The sequence below is a fragment of the Lepisosteus oculatus genome, chromosome 14 (genome assembly GCF_040954835.1).
Source record: "Lepisosteus oculatus isolate fLepOcu1 chromosome 14, fLepOcu1.hap2, whole genome shotgun sequence".
NCBI classification, from domain to species: Eukaryota; Metazoa; Chordata; class Actinopteri; order Semionotiformes; family Lepisosteidae; genus Lepisosteus; species Lepisosteus oculatus.
Window position 1 is genome coordinate 27,760,451 of NC_090709.1, and position 19,895 is coordinate 27,780,345.

The following is a 19,895-nucleotide window of genomic DNA, read 5'->3' on the forward strand; positions in this document are numbered from 1 at the left end:
CAGAATCCTAACCAGGTCTAGTGCAAGTGTTCACATTACTCTTATCCTGGAGTCCTTGCACTGGCTTCCTGTCAAGTTTCATATTGACTTAACAATCCTCCTGCTCACCTATAAGGCTCTCCATGGCTCGGTACCTGTCTGAGTTATCACCCTACTCCCCACCTCACAACCTTCGCTCTTCTAATTCTGCTCTCCTTACTGTCCCCCAAGCCTGTCTACATTGTATGGGTGACATGGCCTTCACCTGTTATCCCCCCAAGCTGTGGAACTCTCTCCCTAAGGATATCGGCGAGTCACCTTCTCTAAACTCCTTCAAATCCAGACTCAAAACCTTCTTCTTCAGAAGAGCCTTTATTTAACTGGTCTTTACCCCTCTGCTCCTACTGTACTTAGTACCACCATCTACCGTCTCCTCTAACTGTGTATTCTCATCGTGCTTAAATTGTGTATTTTTTGTTGTTGTCATTCTATAAAACGCTTTGAGAAGCCACCTTTAAAGGTGCTATATAAAATAGTTTTTTTATTATTATTATAAAGGTCTTGTTTTCTTGTCCTGTGTTTACAGGCTCAGAGGCCAGTACTCTCTCTGAAGCTGGGGAAAGGGCTCCTCTTGAACAGCAGCACAGTGAGGAGGAGTGGGGCTCCAGTCTGATGCAGGAGACAGTGCTCACTGCAGCACAAGAGAAAGAGAAACTCAGGGAGCAGCACACCAAGAGCAGACAGAGTGTCAAGGATCTGGACTCTGTGCCCACGATGAAGACAGACCCTGAGAGTGAGACTCCTGGGCTCTTAGTATGTGATGATTTTACAGAGATGAATAATCTGGACTCGAACAATATTACACAAGGTTGTAATGAACTGGGCTGTGTCTCTGTACAAGAGCACAGTGAAGAACTGGGTGTCTTTAATCTTACAGAGCAGGACATGGAGCCCCAGTTGATTGACTGTGCAGAGCAGCAGACTGATGTACCTGGTGAAGAGAACAGTGTTGAGATACAGCACCGAGAGGAGAGTCAGTACAGGGAGGAGCAACAGCAGCTCCTACAGGGCTTGATAATAATTAGGCCTTGTTCTGTTCAAGTGGAGAGACTGTCATTGCACAGTCTCAAACAATCATATGATCCCTTAGCATCTGATGACTTTACACACGGGTTTAATAATCTGGTTACTGAAAAAATCGTTGAAAGTTTTAATGAACTGGAGAGTGTGTCTGTTCTTGGGCAAAGAGAGGAACAACTGAATGAACTGGATGGTTTAAGTCTCAGAGAGCTGGAGATGGAGTCCCAGATGATTCACACTGCTGAGCAGCACACTGAGGGATGTAATGAAGAAAACAAATCTCACTTTCATCACACAGAGCAAGACCATTCCATGGAGCATTTGCAGAATAAGAGACCCCAGCACGATCAGAGGATGAGGAAGAATCACTCAAGGCCTTGCTCAGATGGAGTGGACAAACTGTCATTATGGCACAGGGAGGAGCAGGGTTTCTGTCATTCTAGCATTTCAAAACCCTACCAGCACCTTCACAGAGGAGAGAGACCTTTCAGCTGCAGTCAGTGTGGGAAGAGTTTTAGTCAATCACGCATCTTAAAACGACATCACCGCATTCACACAGGAGAGAGACCATTCAGCTGCAGTCAGTGTGGGAAGAGTTTTAGTAAGTCAAGTCACTTAACAAGGCATCAGCGCATTCACACAGGAGAGAGACCTTTCAGCTGTAGTCAGTGTGGAAAGAGTTTTAGTCGATCACACATCTTAAAACGACATCACCGCATTCACACAGGAGAGAGACCATTCAGCTGCAGTCAGTGTGGGACAAGTTTTAGTCGGTCAGGTGACTTAAAAACCCACCAGCACATTCACACAGGAGAGAGACCATTCAGCTGCAGTCAGTGTGGGAAGAGTTTTAGTAAGTCAAGTCACTTAAAAACCCACCTGCGCATTCACACAGGAGAGAGACCGTTCAGCTGCAGTCAGTGTGGGAAGAGTTTTAGTCAGTCAAGTAGCTTAATATCCCACCAGCGCATTCACACAGGAGAGAGACCATTCAGCTGCAGTCAGTGTGGGAAGAGTTTTAGTCAGTCAAGTAGCTTAATAACCCAATAGCGCATTCACACAGGAGAGAGACCATTGTAGCGGCAAGGTTTATTCAAATACAGGAATTAAGTTTGCTGCTCGCTTGCCAGTCTCTCTCCCTCACCTCCAATGGTGCTTGATACAGAGAGGTCATTCCATTTGGTTCACATTTAAGGTGTTTTTGTAGCTGATAGAGTGTCCTGATAAGGAACAACTCCCAAAGCTGAGACACATCAGCCACCCTAATGAATGGTCATCTCTGGTGCCTCACTGTCTGGGAGATTCCAAGGGAGAGTCTCATCCCAAGTGGTTTAGAACCCCAAGGTCAGAGTTCATGGCTACTCATCCTCACACGGGGCACCAATAAATGTAGGCAACCATTGAGCGACCGTAGTTCTCCAGGTAAAACTCCAGGTCCTCCTGGACATCCTCAGCTCAGACAGTCACGTAACTGCCAGTGTGTCCCAGTGCCAGGACTTTTCCTTGTTCTAAGAGTTGAGAACGGAGGTTGCCAGCGTGTAACCAAAGGATCCACCCGAGGTTAGCCCAGCAGCAAGCCTCGTGAACCCACCGCGAACGCTCACCTGATCAACGAGTGAACTACAGTCGGAACTGTGGACAGCTGTATATCAGTATTCAGAACTTGCACTACATCGGGAACGAACCGGTCTTCTTCCTGTCTAAAGATTGTGACTTTTCTGTGTGCAAACTCTGCTAGTTTCAGCCAACACTAACTAGCCGGTCTTCAGAGAGCATCAGCAGCGCACCGCAGCAGAAATCTCTCCCTCCTTCTCCTTCTCTCAGGTCGAACCAGCACTGCCTTGCACCAGGCCACAGAGCGCCGATTGGACACGGCAACAGCCTGCCACTGCTTCTTTGTGTCTGCGGGAGATCTGAATCCTACCTCTAACCATATATGTATAATACTCCTCTAAAGTTTACCGGAACTCCAACCATATATGTATAATAGTCCTCTAAGTTTATCCGTATACTAGAACTCCAACCATTTATGTATAATGAACATCTAATCACAGACGTATAACGATAGACGTATATTAGAATTTTAGTACTGTAATCCTTATATTTTAAAAGACAATTTTGCAGTTTTACACCTTGCACATTCAGTGGTTAACACATAGGTATCTATAAGCTCAATTCTGTGGATATGTTAACTTGATCAAAGTAAAAATGTAATGTAAAAACATTTTAAAAATCAACAAGCAATACCTTGACAAGACTGTGAACACACTTTCTCTGACATCACTGCCGCCTACTCTCCGAAGTTGGTTTATCTGGAAATAATATTATATTAGAAATAATGTTAGAAGCTACTAGATCTTCATTAATTAACTAATGAGACATACCCATTTACACATTCAGTGGAACAAACACATTTTCACATATTAACTGCTTTTTTGCAGTATTTTCTCAGTCTATAAATAAAAAGTGTCCATTTTTCAAAGTAAAAAAAAAATTGTATGAACTTTTTAGAACATGAAAGCACTTTATTTTGCCATTAAAGGATAAGCAAGATTATACATTAAAAACAGTAAGATCCATCAGGATTGCGAGCAGCTCAAACTCGGTCTCCCGGACAGTTGGCTGGAGAAGCTCTGTCCACAAGACGGGGCAGCAGGACCGGCTTGGCCGGAGCTGTGGGTGAGACGTGCCCAGATCCGAGCTGGCATGGATCTGGGCACGTCTGAGGCTGCCTTTCCTGCCCCAGAGATGCGAACAGCTGGACTTCTTCATCCGTCACAACTGTGTTTTCCCCAAGATGGTGCTGCAGTGCTTCCATGCTGGGGAGGACTTCTTCTGCCTGGTGTGCGTGCAGTGGACGGAGGGGCTGCTGCACCTCTTTGTCAGTTGTGATGGATTGAAGGATTTGAGGGTGTATTTGACAGACCTGCTGGATGGCCTGTTTCGCTCTGTTCGAGGAGCTGTTCTTGACGGGGTACCCTGGAAAGAGCTGTTCCTCTTTGGATACCGCGGGTCTGAGGAGGGGGTTAATGCCATTTTAGCAAACCTCCTCCACAGCCTAGTGAGGGCAGTTGTCTGGGAGAGGGGGAACCTGGTGATGTACAATAGCCTGAAGCCAGACCTTATCAGGCTGTACATCGCCAGGGTGAAGGACTGCTTCTCTCTCAGCCTGGCCTACTGCAGGGCTGAGAGGCGGATGGCCGACTTTCGCAGGATCTTCTTTAAAAATAACATTTTTGTGGAACTGCGAGAAAAAGACCTGTACTTCAGGCTCTGAGGTGGGGGTGTCTCCTAATAGAGAAAGATAAGATCCGAATATATTTTATGTTTGTGGTTTAGGGTTGTTATATTTATTTTGTTTTCTTGTGCCTTAATTAGCTTATTTTTTTCTTGAACTATGTTTTATATACACATTTGATTGGTGTTGTAATTGTCAATTTCTTATTTTCTTTTTGTTTTTAAACCATTTAAATACTTTATTGCATTATTGGTAAATGAAAGATAAAAAAGGCGTTGCATTTAGGTTGCAGTTTCCACTGGCGACATTTGTTCAAATCTCACTTCCGACAAAGAGCCTCTCTCGTTAGAATAGAAACGACAGAACTTCTAAGTAGAAAACTTTTTCACATCTCACATTTTATGTGTTTAATGTTAAGTGTCTTAGTGGTTGCCTCGGTGAATGATGGCTCTTCTCCCTTGCAGGGTGACGTTAAACTTCTTCAGAGGAGTCTCCCACGTACAGCTTTTCTTCATCAAGAGCCAAAGCAACAGAGACAGACTTCAAACTCAAATGAATTACTCATTGAGTGTTTATGACAGTCTTTAAAAAGATGAGAGCAGGCGAAACCGTCTTTGGAAATGAGCAAATTTAGTTCGTACAGTGCTGAGTACCCCCATTTGTTGCGCGTGAGACCGGGGTACGTTTCTGTAACAGGGCGCTGGTTTAATTTTTTTAATTGTTTGAATCAAATCTGAATGGCCAAGTGGTTAAGGTGTTGGACTTTAAATCCAATGGACAAATGTTAATGTGGGTTTAAACCCCCCTCCAGGTAGACTCTTATAAATATTCTGAAGTGATAGAATAGTTTGAAGATTTACACTCTATTTAAATGTCAATTTATTAAATTTCAGTTCTCCCCGGGATAACTGAACTCTCACAATCTCATACTGAAGGCTTTACATGCAGTAGCTGTGTTGCAGTTTCTAATAAAGATGGAATTAAACTGTTTGTTTTGTGTGTCCCTGATCCACTTCTTGATCCAAATGAAATGTTTAATATGATCCCTCGAGAAAAAAAAGTCCTTGAGTCATTTTCCACCTGGAATGATTGATGCCCCATCAAACCTTTTGTAATATCCCTGGAAGTTTAAAAAGTAGAATCCTGGTTCGTGGCTTAAATTCAAGGTAAACAAGACTAAGGAAATGAGTTGGAAACTTGTCCATTATATAAATGAACAGCACCTGAAAGCAAACGTTGGGTCTGGTTTCCTTTCTCACCAACATGAAATAGCAATCATTACAAATAGCACCAGCTTATGTCCAATAGGGTTAGTCATTTTAATTAACATGAATATACTGTAAGGTCCTGGTACATGGGAGTGGATTTCATCCACAATTAAAAAAGGGCAAATTATATTTACAGGCTTGATACTTTTTAATACAAAAGTGACCCAAAACTCCCTAACTTTCAGGTTTCCTTGAACCTGTGATAAAAAAGGGGTCTGAAACTTCCATTCTGTTATGTAACTGTCTCTAAAGTCGGACGTGGTGTTTCGCGGATGTGCCTTTTCTCTTGTCGTGTTCAAGATGATTCGCTCCTGACTGCATGTTCTGTACTGCTCTGTTATTTAGTTCAGATTACCTATGTGGTGTACAGATAAAACTCAACGGCCTGGTGTATTTTCCTGGTTCAGCACCAACAGAACCAGAAAACACATCAGGTGACTTTGACAGGATTTGAACATACAACCTTCTGAAGGGGAGTCAGACACGTTACCATTGTGCCACAAGGTCACTCCTGCTGAGTGATTTTAATTCCCCCAAGGAGAAAAATCCGCATCCCTGAATTTTTTTTTTTATTCTCTCCTGTGAGGAGCAGCGCTCTTCCGAAGGGGTTCTCTTCTTCCCAGATCACAGATTATTCTTCCTGCACATCTCTTACACATAGACCAGACACACCATCTCCACTAACATCTTCACTATATCTATAGATCTGACCCGCTACAGCCCCGATATTCCTGGACAGGATATTTACCACCAGCCTCATGAAATTTCCTTACGAGGATATGGACATAAGAATATTTGTGTTTGGTTAAAAAAATGGTGTAAATGGCTGTGAAAACATTCACATTGTATTTTATACACTAAGTGTTTTCGTAACTGTAAGATGTTTCGTGAAAATGTTACTGGCATGCCAAAATCGTTTTCGAACTTCAAGCTAACTTCACCGCGGTGTAGGGCAATAGGTCAGTGTGCGGCGGTTATACAGCGGTGTACTGGAGAGGTTGTGAGTTTGATCATCACCTGGAGCAGTCTCCGTTTTCAGCTGCAGAAACTTAATGTTGAATTTAAGTTGGTTCTTGTATTACTTTTTCCGCTCGATGGAGCTGTATTAATGCAGGCACACCTGCTTCCACGTACAGTTATTTTATCGTTGCTCACAAACCAACAGACTGCAGACATCTCTGATATTATCACTGCTTTTGGGCCATATGTTCCTGCTGTCAGCCTACCATGATCATACACCTATAGAAATATTACTGCTGTAGTATAGGAGCAAACGAACGAAACGAAAGCACACCAAGTTTAAAAAGGTCTTCATGAAATTCCTCGTATTTGAGCCAGCACTAAAATATTTCATTCGGGTTCGCCCAATACATCATGGAAACAGTATTTGCAGGGGAATGCTGTCACACACGAAATCTTATTCGGTTCTGAAGTTTGAGAGGTATATTACAAAACGAGTGGGTGAATAGAAAATGAAACAGTTGTCACTTCGTAGACTTAAAGAAATCCAAGCAGCATAAAAACCTGTGAATTTTAACAATGTAGAACACTCAAAAATTGCTTTGTGCTGCACCTTTCTGCTGCTGCTTTTATAATTCAGTCTTTCACATTTTAATGCCCATCTTACCGAACATCTTTTCTCAATTACAGAAAGCCCAAATAGTTCTTAAGGCAGAAATCGAAGGCTATCTAATTTTTCCTTTCTGCTAAAGACAGAGTTTTTGGGAAGCATTTTTCTGTCCATTATGTTCTTGCTAAGCAATTTCTCAGTTTTCCTCTTATTGTGATTGTCAGTGGGTACTGGAATAATGCTAGACAGGAAAAGCTTAGCTATTGGGAGTGACCGACGCCTCCGCTCAAAGACCAGAGCACATAAGCAACATGAAAAGACAAGAGTCCTTGTGGCTGGCACCTAAGACCACCCAGCCATCCTGACAAGCAACAGAGGTTGGTGTTTTGAATGCACCCGTTGCTTTGTCAACTCAAAATCAGGGCAGATTATGCTAGAACAACAGAAGGATTATTTACCACTACTGATAATTCTTTTCCTCTTATTACAGAGATTTCTACATTACAAGACAATCGACGACTTAGATAAAGGAATGTCATAGTAAACACAACAGGCAAGGAGAGGGTTCAAACCCGCACTCTTCACTTTACAAGAGCAACATCTTACTGCTTGGACACCACACTCCATGTTATTTCCCATCAAGGCTATCACGTTTTTAAAATAAAAGAAAATAAATCTGTGTGTACAAATTGTAATGAGGGAATAAAACAAATATAATTATTATATGATTGTTTAAATTAATTCTACTGAAAGTTTAATAAATCACATGGAAGCAACAAAAACAATACCGTGATTCTTAACAAGGAGATTTGGGGCAGCAGTGGGATTCCAGCTCACGCCCATGAAGAGACTGGAGCTTTAATCCAGCCAATTACCAGTTACCATTCATAGCGGCTTTTCAGCACTCATAGTCTGACTCTGTGGTGCTATGACGCTTCAACCTCCTTTTTCAGAGATGCTTCCTCTCACTTGGTGCAATATTCACTTCTTTGGCCCTCTGAATACAGTTCTTCTGCGGAACAGGCTCAAGATTCTGCTTATAGTGCTCGTGTAGATATTTTATTTTTACAGGAAGACGCATTTCGAAACCTCTCCTGTTTTGGAAAAGTTTGAACAGCATATTTTATACAACGCACAAACAGTATTCTAATTGCAGACTGCAGATCTGTGCAGCAATCAGACTAGATTTCACTGTGATTCTGAAATATTTTTAGCAAAGATATATAGGTTTCCTTGAACCTTTAATGGAAAACAACCTTGCTTCCAATCTCTGATGTCATTGTTAACCTGTTAGTACCAGTGACATATTTAGCCAATGTCCGCCTGGAATTTCCCCCCCTTAAACATTTGTTATATCTCTGCAGCAGAACATAGCAGGAGCCTGGTTCAGGTCTTAAAATTGAAGCTAACCCCCTTGGCTTTAAGTTTCTTATATTTCTTAATGTGTCCACTCAGCAGACAAACATGAATAAAACCCAAAAAAACAGCTGGCGAACATTTTTTTTTGGTCTTCAGAGGTCAGATTTTTCAACTATATGCATGTCAAGGGCCTGGGAATGATTTGAAAACCTTGTTCTAGGTGGCTACTAGCTTGGATAAAAATTTGGGACAAATTGATCAATTAGAAAAAATTCTACATCATGTTTTGTGAAGACTGGACCTGGAATGAAATTTCACGCCTATAATAAAAAAAAATCATAAAAATATTGAAAATAATAAGAATAAAAACCATTGCAATTGCTATAAAAACCTTAAGACACTGCTAGAGAGCCTTTATCTGCTGTTATGCAATGAAAAAAAACCTCAGAGTTGCCTTCTGGTGTGAAAAAAAGGAGCACTGATAAGAAACTGATAAAAAACTGATTGATTATCCCTTCTGAGTCAATGATTGACAGCTAAAAATGCAGCCTGAAGCTTCTAGAGGAAGTCTCACCTCCTAAGGGCTCTGAATGGCTGAAAATACAAAGAATGACAGCGGTTTTTACCAATCAAATCGCCTTATTTCTGGCACTCGTTCCTCAAACATTTACTACGTAATCAGTAACGTTTACTAGTCTCTAGCTCTTGAGATAAAATAGTCTGGGTTATTTTGGATATATATCATGCTCCAGAATAAGGTAAAAATGGGATATATATATATATTTGCTGGTTTTTGCTTTTGCGGTTTTGTTGGTAAAAATGTATGATATTGACATGCTGTGCTTGACGGGTTGCCGTGTGTTTTTATTGGGATTCTGCTAGCTAATTAATTTATTGGTTTATTGCATAATAGTGTCATGTCTGTGGAAACAAACTTTATGGTTTTGTTGTGGTGATATTTGAGAATACGTGCATGTGAGAAAATTTGTGGAGCGGTTTCAAACAAACGTTGTTTATCTCGCGTTTATCTTAAAAATAAAAAGTGTCATCTGGGGAGACAAGAGTGGTCCTCGGTGACCGCGATCCGGACTAAGTTAACAGGTGTGTAATTTAAAAAAAATAAAACAAGTTAAAAATAAATGCTAAATGGGTTTAACATTCAGGAATGTAATTGGTCAGATGCTTACGATAAGTGATGCTGGTGTTTCGTGTGATTTAGCGAATTCAAAAAAATATTCATTTTAAAAACGGCAAGAGCTCGTATGAAAAAAAAAGTATCTTTGTTACAACAGCCGCGCCAGAACTATTCAGATACTGTATATCAGAAAAGTACCTGAACTTGACTGGTTTATATTCAGTTATGTGCATTGGGAACGAAAGGGAAACTTAGATGGATTTTATTAGGGTTTTAGGAATCAGAAAATCTATTTTTACACGTTTATGCCTACGAGCAGAAATAACTTCCTGCTTTCAGCACTTTTTTTGTTTCTGCTTGTAACCTCGAACAGAGAAACCCAGTACTGACTCACAGAAACACCCCGGAGTTTCTGTGTTTCTGGGATTTAAGAGGGATGTATGCAGCGGTGTTACGAGTCTGGAAGGAGGATACGTGCATTCCGCACGGGGAGCGTAGAGCAATGAGCCGCACCTGCTGCGCGCTGAGTCCTGTCCTATATAACCACAGAGCACGGACACAGAGTCTCCAGCCAGTGTTGGAGATTTATGATTTCAATGTTTTTTTTTTCCTTTTGAGCAGAAGCTGGGTTTCTTCCTCTAGTTAAAGTTATTGGAGTTGTGGTTACTGTGCTAGACTGTCGGGAATAGCGCTTTTATTTTTTTTTTTCGTCAAGCAGTCTGCTGTATACTGTACGTGAAATAAAGATAAGAGTGCTTTGTTGATATTTCACAAGAGTATACATAATTTTTGAGCTGTATTAAAAAAATGAACTGGAAGAAAAGCAATAGGGCTGGAGTTTATAGACTGTGATGCAAATACGAGAGTAGGAGAGGAGGGGACTAGTTCAGGAGCACAACCGGCCCTCTCCTGCCCATTCTCCCACCAGGGTCTGTTGTAACCCAGTGTGAAATTCAGCTCCTTGCAGTTCAGCTTTCGATCACTCAGCTGCTTTGCCCTGGGAATATAGGGCAAATAAACGAGATAGCAACCAGACTAGAGGGAGAGTTTTTATTCCTAAGGGATGACTTGTTTTACAACAGCAGACAACTTAAAGAAACAAAAACCTCTGTTCTGCTGCTCCAGGTTGGTCAACAAGGCCAGGAGCTCATGAACAGTAATTAGGGGTTGTTTCCACAAGGGGGGCTGGAGTAAGTTAGATGTCAAGGGCAATAAAACTCATTAGACCTAATTGACCAGTTAAAGTGAGTTGTTCTGCTTTCTGCACAGAAACCAGTGCTCTCTTCTCAATGTGTGGGTGAGTCTGTCAGTGATATAACAGCTAGGCAGGACTGCCACTGTGGTCTATTTCATCACCTGTGACCCCATCTTCCAAACACAACAGTCCAATCTAGCATAGAGTGTCCCGGACTGCTCCGTCAGTGACAGTGGGAGGTTTATCTTGTCTCTTCTTCCGCCAGAATGTAACAAATAGTGACCCTTTAATGGAGGAAACTTTAGCTTTTGTAGGTAATTATACCACTTGACAATGTTACAGGTGTTGGGGGGGGGGGGAACCCCTAGTGATCCCACAGTCTCACATAGACAATGGCCAGTCTACACAAAAATCCAGTCAACACAGCCCTGACCTCTGTTATGTCACCCAGGTCTTCTCTGTGAGACAATGATTATTTAGAAAAAATTGTAAGGAATGCATTCCAAAGCAGTCAATGGAAGTATGGAATTAAAATAGTGAAGTCTTGATAAATAGAGTATATTATCTATTTATTATACCTTTACATTGTGACAAAAACAAATTTCAAGTCCATTATGAGCACACACAGCATATTAAAGATGGGTCTCTGCACTGTAAAGGGATCTCAGTTCACTTATAAAAACTTTAGCTAATAAACCTGAAATGTAATTTTTTACTGCTTGTTCTTTAAGGTACTAACTCATTGACATTATGTAGGTTAAAATAAGACTATTCACAAAGAAAAAGCATTCATCACAAATGTATCATGCCAAATAAACTCTAGTAATCAAGAACAATTAAGAAAAGGAAACAAAACCATCTTTTGAGGATGCCAGATAGAAATGTAAACACTTACACGTGGGGCCAATCTTACCAGAAATCAATTAACCCATCAATGATCTTGGACTGATGTCTGAAAACCAGAGCAAACAGTACAATATTAAGGTATTACAGCTATTAGTAGAACAGATCTAGCTTCTCAACATATTACTTATGTCTGAACTTCATTGAATGGTCACACTTCAATCTTTCATATTCAATATTTTTCACAAAATCAACAGCTGAGAACAGACCGCCATGTACCTTTATCCAGTGGTTTTCAGAGCAGAGACATCCATGTGGGCAAGAGTCTTTCCCTGAGGTCCACTGCACGTCAGCTAGCCACGTTCTGGCTGGGTTGTGTGTACTCCTGGGAACGTCGCCTGTAAAGAATATTGGGGACTTTGTACAAATGAATAACGTGAGCATATTAATATGATTTGTGTTGATGCCAAACATAGAGAATCACTGTTAAAACTTGAATTCAACCTCCATTGTCCACTCTTGAAATGCTGACCACCCATCTTCTGGCTTCTAGATGCACGTTAATGGATATTTCTTGTCATCTTTTTTTTCCCCCATATGCTCTTCTCTGCATCATTAAGTACTCTGGGTCATCTCATGTACCTCGTGGCATCCTGGCTGGTGGTGAATGGCAGACGGCTGCTATAAAAATAAAATGCCTATTAGTATGATGTTGAAGACAAAACCAAAACAATACAACTTTGTTTTGCACTTTAAAATTTATCACTAGCTTGTCATATTTACAGTCATCAACTGATTTAGGCTGCTTTTCCTGTGAAAAATGTCCTTTGTTTAAGAAAGATTCAATTTTAAATCTTTAGGTTTTAAATATAAACCACTGGCAATATGGTAATCACTTTTACAACTTTTAAGAAGTTGCAAGATAGCTCTACAACTATGTTGTCCTTAACCTATTCAGAAACTACCACTAATATTATAAGAAATTGTTCTCTAGACTCATCTTGTGGGCTCTCTTCTCGATGAATTGGAAAGGTGTCGTTCATGAAGTCCAGTACTGTCGATGTCTCTCTTATCAAGAGACTACCCATCTAACACTGCAGGAAACTCCAGTGCCTGGTCTGGGAATGCTGTGCTATTCAGATTCTATCAATACATGTCAAGAATGGTTCACCTTTTTGTTTACACTGTGGCATTTCTTTGCAGTAACAATTGAGTGGGATAGTTATCTGCCTTCTATACTCTTCTGAAAATCATGTATCTTTTTAGTACTCCCATATCCCTTCTTTATATCCTTGCTGATTAGAATGAGAAATGCTATTTTCAAGACATTAACACAAACATAATTTTTACATTAATTCCAAGGTACAAGAAAATGAATATCTTCAAAATATGCACTTTACAGAGGAGCTCTTCTCCCCTCAACAATGACCCTTTTTGTCACAGACAGAATTATGACAGGCTGTTCGTTGATTATATTTGACTTTCTTATAGCCCTAACATTGTCTTTTCTCTTTGATGGATTTATCCATCTTCCGATTTGCCTCCTTATCCGGGAGGCAGGCTCAGTGTTTTTCATGAGCATCAATGCACAGTTTTTGTGCAGGTTCATCTGAAAAGAAAAGACATCTCATCTCTCCCTCTGTCATCTGTGAGCTTCAGCAGTTGTCTTTGTGATGACCTTGCCATTGTAATCACACACCACCTCTCCCTTCTGGAAACACCTGGAAGTCACAAACTTCTTCCCCTTCACAGGATCGTCAGTTATGCTCAGGCCTTCCCAGATTTGATACTTTATCAACTTTTAAATTTGCATGTCATTTGGTGGCAGTCCTGTGTTGGGCTTCCACTTCTCTAGCACTTCGACACTGTTGATACATTGGCTGACCAGTCCATCTTCTTTGTCTCCTTTCACAGCTGCTGACCTGGGTATTACAGCATAGTTTAGTGAAGTAAAGATGAAACGGCTGATAAAACACAAATAAAATGCAATTAAGGTACATTCCAGATTTTCTTAAATACTATACATGATTGGAGCTATGCAGGTGGAGGTCTTTTGTTCTGTATTAACATGGATTTTAATTGGCTTCTATGAAAATTGGCCATGGTGTGAGTGAGTCCTGTGATGGACTGGTGTCACATTATGGGCGATGCAGTGCTTTGCATCCACTGCTTGCCAGGATAGTTCCAGCTCTACCACAATCCTGAATCGAGTGGATGGGTATATCAATGTAGCCATCAACTTGCATGTTCCCCTTCTTCACTAAATGTAAAGGAAGCCAGCTGCTGTTTTAGGTTGTGTGCTCTTTAACAGCAATTATGACCATTTTTGTGCCCACTTGTTGAAACAACTTTTTCTTTGCACCCATTCCTCGACCTGTAATAGCGAGAAAATAAAAATGAATACACCAAACTGTAAAAATCCCATATATGTAATTTCTTACTTTTGTTGTATGAAAGTATCCTTACTCTCATGTTCTTTACCACCCCTGGGTGCTGCAGGTGCTTCAGGTGGAGAAAGGCCTGCAGGTAATACAGTACAAGAAGCTGCTCAGGCAAGGTGATGTCTTGCCCAGTCTGTGTAACACATCTCTTTCTTTGCAATCTCTCTCTTTCTCAACTTGAATTAAAAAAAACAATACAGACTTTAAAGCATTTCTTCTGCTCCACAAAACACTAAAGGGTCTACCGCCCCTTTATTTAAGTGATCTGGTAAAAACAGACCAAGCAGAGCACAGCAGTTAGATAGTGGACCCTAGAAATTACAAAATAACTGCTGGGGGCAGTGTCTTTAGCTACAGGACCACTAAATTGTAGAACTTCCTGAAACAGTCTAAGAGATAACCCTGTGCTATCAGAAGTGTTTTTTTATCGTTTAACTGCTGTAAAAACAAACTTAATGGTTGGATTTAGAGGATATTGGAGATCACTCGCAAAACACTGATAAAACACGACAAGAACAGCAGACTTTAGAAAAATCAGTTGTGATCATTGTAAGAGGACCCAGGGAAGGGTCATTTATAACTGGTATTTCTGGAATGAAACACTGAAAATACTCAATATAGACCTGGGCAAGATGGCCACCCGGGATAACCAGCTGACCCGCTATTGGGAAAAGCCTATGCAGCGAAACAAGGAGACACAGCTGAACTACATCAGGAAACAGGATATAAATGCCCCAGAAGCGATGAGCCGGCGCGGAAGCCGATAAGGTGAAAGTGTTTAGATAAGAAGGAGAGATTTAGGAGTGTGCTGGAAGGAATTTAAGAATAATGGACAATTGGATACGGTTTTTGAATAAGATTATGGATAACGGCTTGGATACGGCGCGGAGTAGTGTGGACATACAGACTTTGGAATTTGGATCGTTTAAGGATACTGGCAACGGATTGCGGAACGGATTTGGGGAGATGTACGGACGAAGAACAAAGAAGTTCAGTGTGGTGTGAGTTAGATCTCTTTTACACCTGTTTTCCCCCGGTGACACCACAATTGGTGGAGGATGCGGGCAGCTCCCGCTCGGGTTTGAGAATCGGAGAAAGCAAGTTTTTTTGTGTGTGTGTGTGGGTTTTGCTTTGCGTGTGTGGAGAAAAAAACATGGAACAATTAATACAGCAATTGTCCCAGGCCACTCTCGCCCAATTTCAGGCATTAAAGGGACAGCAAGAAGCTATCCAAGTGCAACAGGAGGCGGAATCAAATTCAAAGCGAAACTAACGAACGAATTATAGAGGAGCAAAAATTAGTACGCAAAGAATTGCACAGATTAGGGGAAGAAATGCGGCAGACAGGGAGAGACCGTTCAGGCTGAACAAATTGGGCTACAAAAGATGACAGAACTTGATGATGTGGAGGCTTATTTAACCACATTTGAAAGAACTGCATCTCGAAATGCATGGCCCAAAGAGCAATGGGCTGGGAGAGTAGCCCCTTATTTAATTGGAGAAGCCCAAAAGGCATATTATGATTTAAAAGAAGAAGATGCCGAGAATTATGAGACTCTGAAAAAGGAGATTTTGGCAAGAGTAGGGGTAACCATGGCAATACGAGCCATCCGGTTACACAATTGGAGATACCAAATGGACAAGCCTACGAGGTCTCAGATGTTTGACCTGGTACATCTGGCAAAGCAATGGCTCCAGCCAGAAGAATTAAACCCAGGACAGGTGGTAGAAAGGGTGGTGTTGGATCACTTTGTGAGGAGTCTGCCTGTTCACCTGAGAAGGAAAGTGAGTGATAGGGATCCCCAGACACTAGATCAGGCAGTGGACTTAGTGGACAGACACCATGCCACAGAGGCCTTGATTAGGGAGGAAAAGGGGGACTTTCAAAAAGAGGAGAGAAGAAGCCCAAAGAGTCTGGAAACTGAGATGAAGAATTGGCCGATTAAGTACAATGATTTTCGAGGACCTATACAGTTTAAGAAACCCCTTCAGGAAAGATCAGACTCCAGGCCCCGACCATGGAAAGAAACCCGACGATGTTTTAATTGTCAGGAAGAAGGGCACTTAGCCAGCCATTGCCCCAGCCTGTCCAACCCATGCAGGTAGACCCCAGAGATGAACCCAAGTGTAACTACCTTACAGCACCGGTCCCAACCTGCGAGGATCCCCATCTTACGAAAATCGAGATAGGGGGAGAACCCGTCGAGGCCTTGTTGGACTCCGGCAGTACTGTGATCCTGGTGAGCCCTACAATACTTCCTGGAGAACGGGAGATCTCGTTCTCCAGGAAGAACAGAGGGGATACCCATTACTTGCATTCACGGGGATACCAAGGTCTATCCGACAGTAGAAATTAGCATCTCTACGGAACAGGGGACCTACCGTTCAACTGTCGGAGTGGTTGAGCAGTTATCTTACCCTGTGGTACTGGGACGAGACTGTCCCCACTTCCTCCAAATTTGGAAAACTGTGCCAACAGCTAGGCGAAGACCAATGCCCTGTCCGGAAGGCCGAGGTGACGCCCCTAATGATGCCCCAGGTGAGACGGACCCACAGGAAGGAGGAGCTGTACTTGGAGATGAATTTGTAAATATGGATTTACCGGACTTGGAGCCACCCGAACATCGTGGTAGGTTTGGAACGGCCCAATTAGAAGATGGAAATTTGAAGCATGCATGGGGACATGTCAGGAAAATCGATGGGAAGTGGTGTACTGATCCTAGTACATTGAGTTACTCCTATTTCATGATAAAAAATAATCTCCTCTACCAGGTGCAGCTGAAGGGACAGGAAGAAGTGGAACAACTCCTGATTCCCCAGGCCTACCAGATGAAGCTCCTTAACTTGGCCCATAGCCATCTTCTGGGTGGACACCTAGGGGTGAAGAAGACGTCCAAGAGACTACTCTCTAGGTTCTTTTGGCCAGGGATCTATAAGGCCATTGAGAAGTACTGTCGGGAATGCCCGGAGTGTCAGAAAACTGCTCCACAACCTTATTATAGAAACTCTTTGATTCCCCTCCCTATTATTGAAACCCCCTTTGAACGGATTGGGATGGATTTGGTGGGGCCCCTGATCAGAACCACCAAAGGTAACCAGTATATTTAAGTGATAGTGGACTATGCTACAAGGTACTCTGAAGCCATTCCGTTGAGAGCTGCCACTGCCAAAAATATAGCTAGGGAGCTAGTACAACTGTTTGCTTGGGTCAGAATTCCTAAAGAGATCTTAACTGATCAAGGAACTCCTTTCATGTCTAAAGTCAATGGAGACGTATGCAAGCTACTGGGAATACACCAGATCTGAACCTCAGTCTATCACCCTCAAACTGACGGTCTAGTCGAACATTTTAATAAGACCCTGAAAAGCATGCTGAGGAAGGCTATGCAAAAGGATGGGAAAAACTGGGATCAGCTGCTCCTGTATCTCATGTTCGCGGTACGAGAAGTGCCACAGGCCTCGACCGTTTTTTCTCCATTTGAATTGCTATACTCTCAAAAACCATGGGGCCTATTAGACGTCGTCAAGGAATCCTGGGAACACCAACCCTTACCTTTACAGACCATCATTGAACATGTGGAACAAATGAGAGAGAGAATAAACGTTATTGTTCCCATTGTGAAAGAAAACCTGGAAAAAGCACAGGCTCAAGAAAAACAAGTTTATAATAGGGGAGCTATTGCAAGAGAATTCCAACTGGGTGATAAAGTACTGGTATTAGTTCCGACCCCCGAATGTAAATTCTTGGCCTCCTGGCAGGGTCCTTATGAGGTGGTGGAAAAGATGGGACCGGTCAACTATAAAGTCAAGCAGCAAGACTGAAGACAGCAACATCAAATCTACCACATCAATTTATTGAAGAAATGGCATGGGACCGAAGTTCTGCTCACTCACTTCTTCCCCGAACCGTTGGAAGAAGAAATGGGAGCTGTAGCCGTGGGAGAAGAATTCCTGTCCCAAAACAAAGATGTTTTTTCCCGGACACCTGGTCGAACCCATCTTATACGACATAAGATTACAACGATACCAGGGAAGAAGGTAAGACTACCCCCGTATCGAGTACCTGAAGCAAAAAGGAAATTGATTAAAGAAGAGGTGGAAAAGATGCTAGAGATGGGAATAATAGAAGAATCCCATAGCGTGTGGGCTAGCCCGATAGTTCTGATCCCCAAGCCGGATGGAACTGTTCGATTTTGCAACAATTTCAAAAGGTTAAATGAGATCTCGCTGTTTGATGCATACCCCATGCCCCGTATAGATGAACTAATTGAGCAATTAGGCAATGCCCGATACATCAGTACCCTTGATCTTACGAAGGGATATTGGCAAGTGCCGCTGGCCAAAGAAGATAAAGCCAAAACCGCTTTTGCCACCCCTGAGGGGCTATATCAGTACAGGGTCCTACCCTTCAGTTTGCATGGCGCTCCCGCAACATTTCAAAGTTTAATGGACCGAATTCTGAGACCATATCGTGATTTTGCAGCCACCTACTTGGATGACGTCATGATCCATAACATGTCCTGGGAACAACATCTACAACACCTGGAAGCAGTGACTGGAGCGTTGCGAGCAGCAGGATTAACAGCCAACCCAAATAAATGTTGTCTGGGGGCCCGGGAAGCCAATTATCTTGGTTATACGATCGGGAGAGGATTGATCAAGTCCCCAGATCAGAAGGTGCAGTTAATTAAAAACAGGCCCAAACCTTCTACAAAGAAGCAAATCTGAACATTTTTGGGACTGGCGAGTTATTATCGACGTTTCATTCCAGGGTTTGCCTCCATTGCCGCCCCTCTGCACGATTTAACGAAGTTGATTTATCCGGAAAAAAAAATGGACCGAATTGGAAGAGAGGGCCTTTCAAGACTTAAAAACAACTCTCTCTTCTCAACCCGTCTTACAGGTACCGGACTTCATGGTACAAACTGATGCTTCTGACACTAGAATTGGAGCCATACTCTCGCAAGAAATTGAAGGACTGGAGCATCCTATTTTATATATCAGTCGTAAGTTGAATCCTGCAGAAAAACACTTTTATAATAATAATAATAATAATTGCTTACACTTATATAGCGCTTTTTCTGGACACTCCACTCAAAGCGCTTTACAGGTAATGGGGACTCCCCTCCACCACCACCAATGTGCAGCATCCACCTGGATGATGCGACGGCAGCCATAGTGCGCCAGAACGCTCACCACACATCAGCACACATCACCACACATCACCACACTTTTCTACGATAGAGAAAGAATGGCTAGCAATAAAATGGGCCCTAGACTATTTGAGGTATTATTTATTGGGAAGATGATTTATATTGTACACAGATCATGCACCATTAACATGGATGTTACAAAATATGGATAAAAATTATAGAATTACACGATGGGGTCTTAGTCTGCAAAGGTTTCAATTCCAAACGGTATATAGACCCGGAAGGAAACATGGAAATGTAGATGCCCTCTCCCGAAATGCACTGTTTATTTTTTTTCTAGACCGCCCGAGGACGGGGCTGATCTCAGGGGGAGGGAGTGTAAGAGGACCCGGGGAAGGGTCATTTATAACCGGTATTTCCGGAGCGAAACACTGAAAATACTCGATATAGTCCTGGGCAAGATGGCCACCCAGGATAACCAGCTGACCCGCTGTTGGAAAAGGCCTATGCAGCAAAACAAGGAGACACAGCTGAACTACATCAGGAAACAGGATATAAATCCCCCAGAACCGGTAAGTCGGCGCAGAAGCCGATAAGGTGAATGCGTTTTGGAGGAAGGAGAAGAGTAGGATTG

General features: G+C 42.2%; 1 pseudogene; it reads left to right on the top strand.

Moving 5' to 3' along the window:
* Positions 1-570: 570 nt before the first annotated feature.
* Positions 571-19,895, top strand: part of LOC138243018 (zinc finger protein 271-like) — a 29,749-nt pseudogene continuing 10,424 nt past the window's right edge.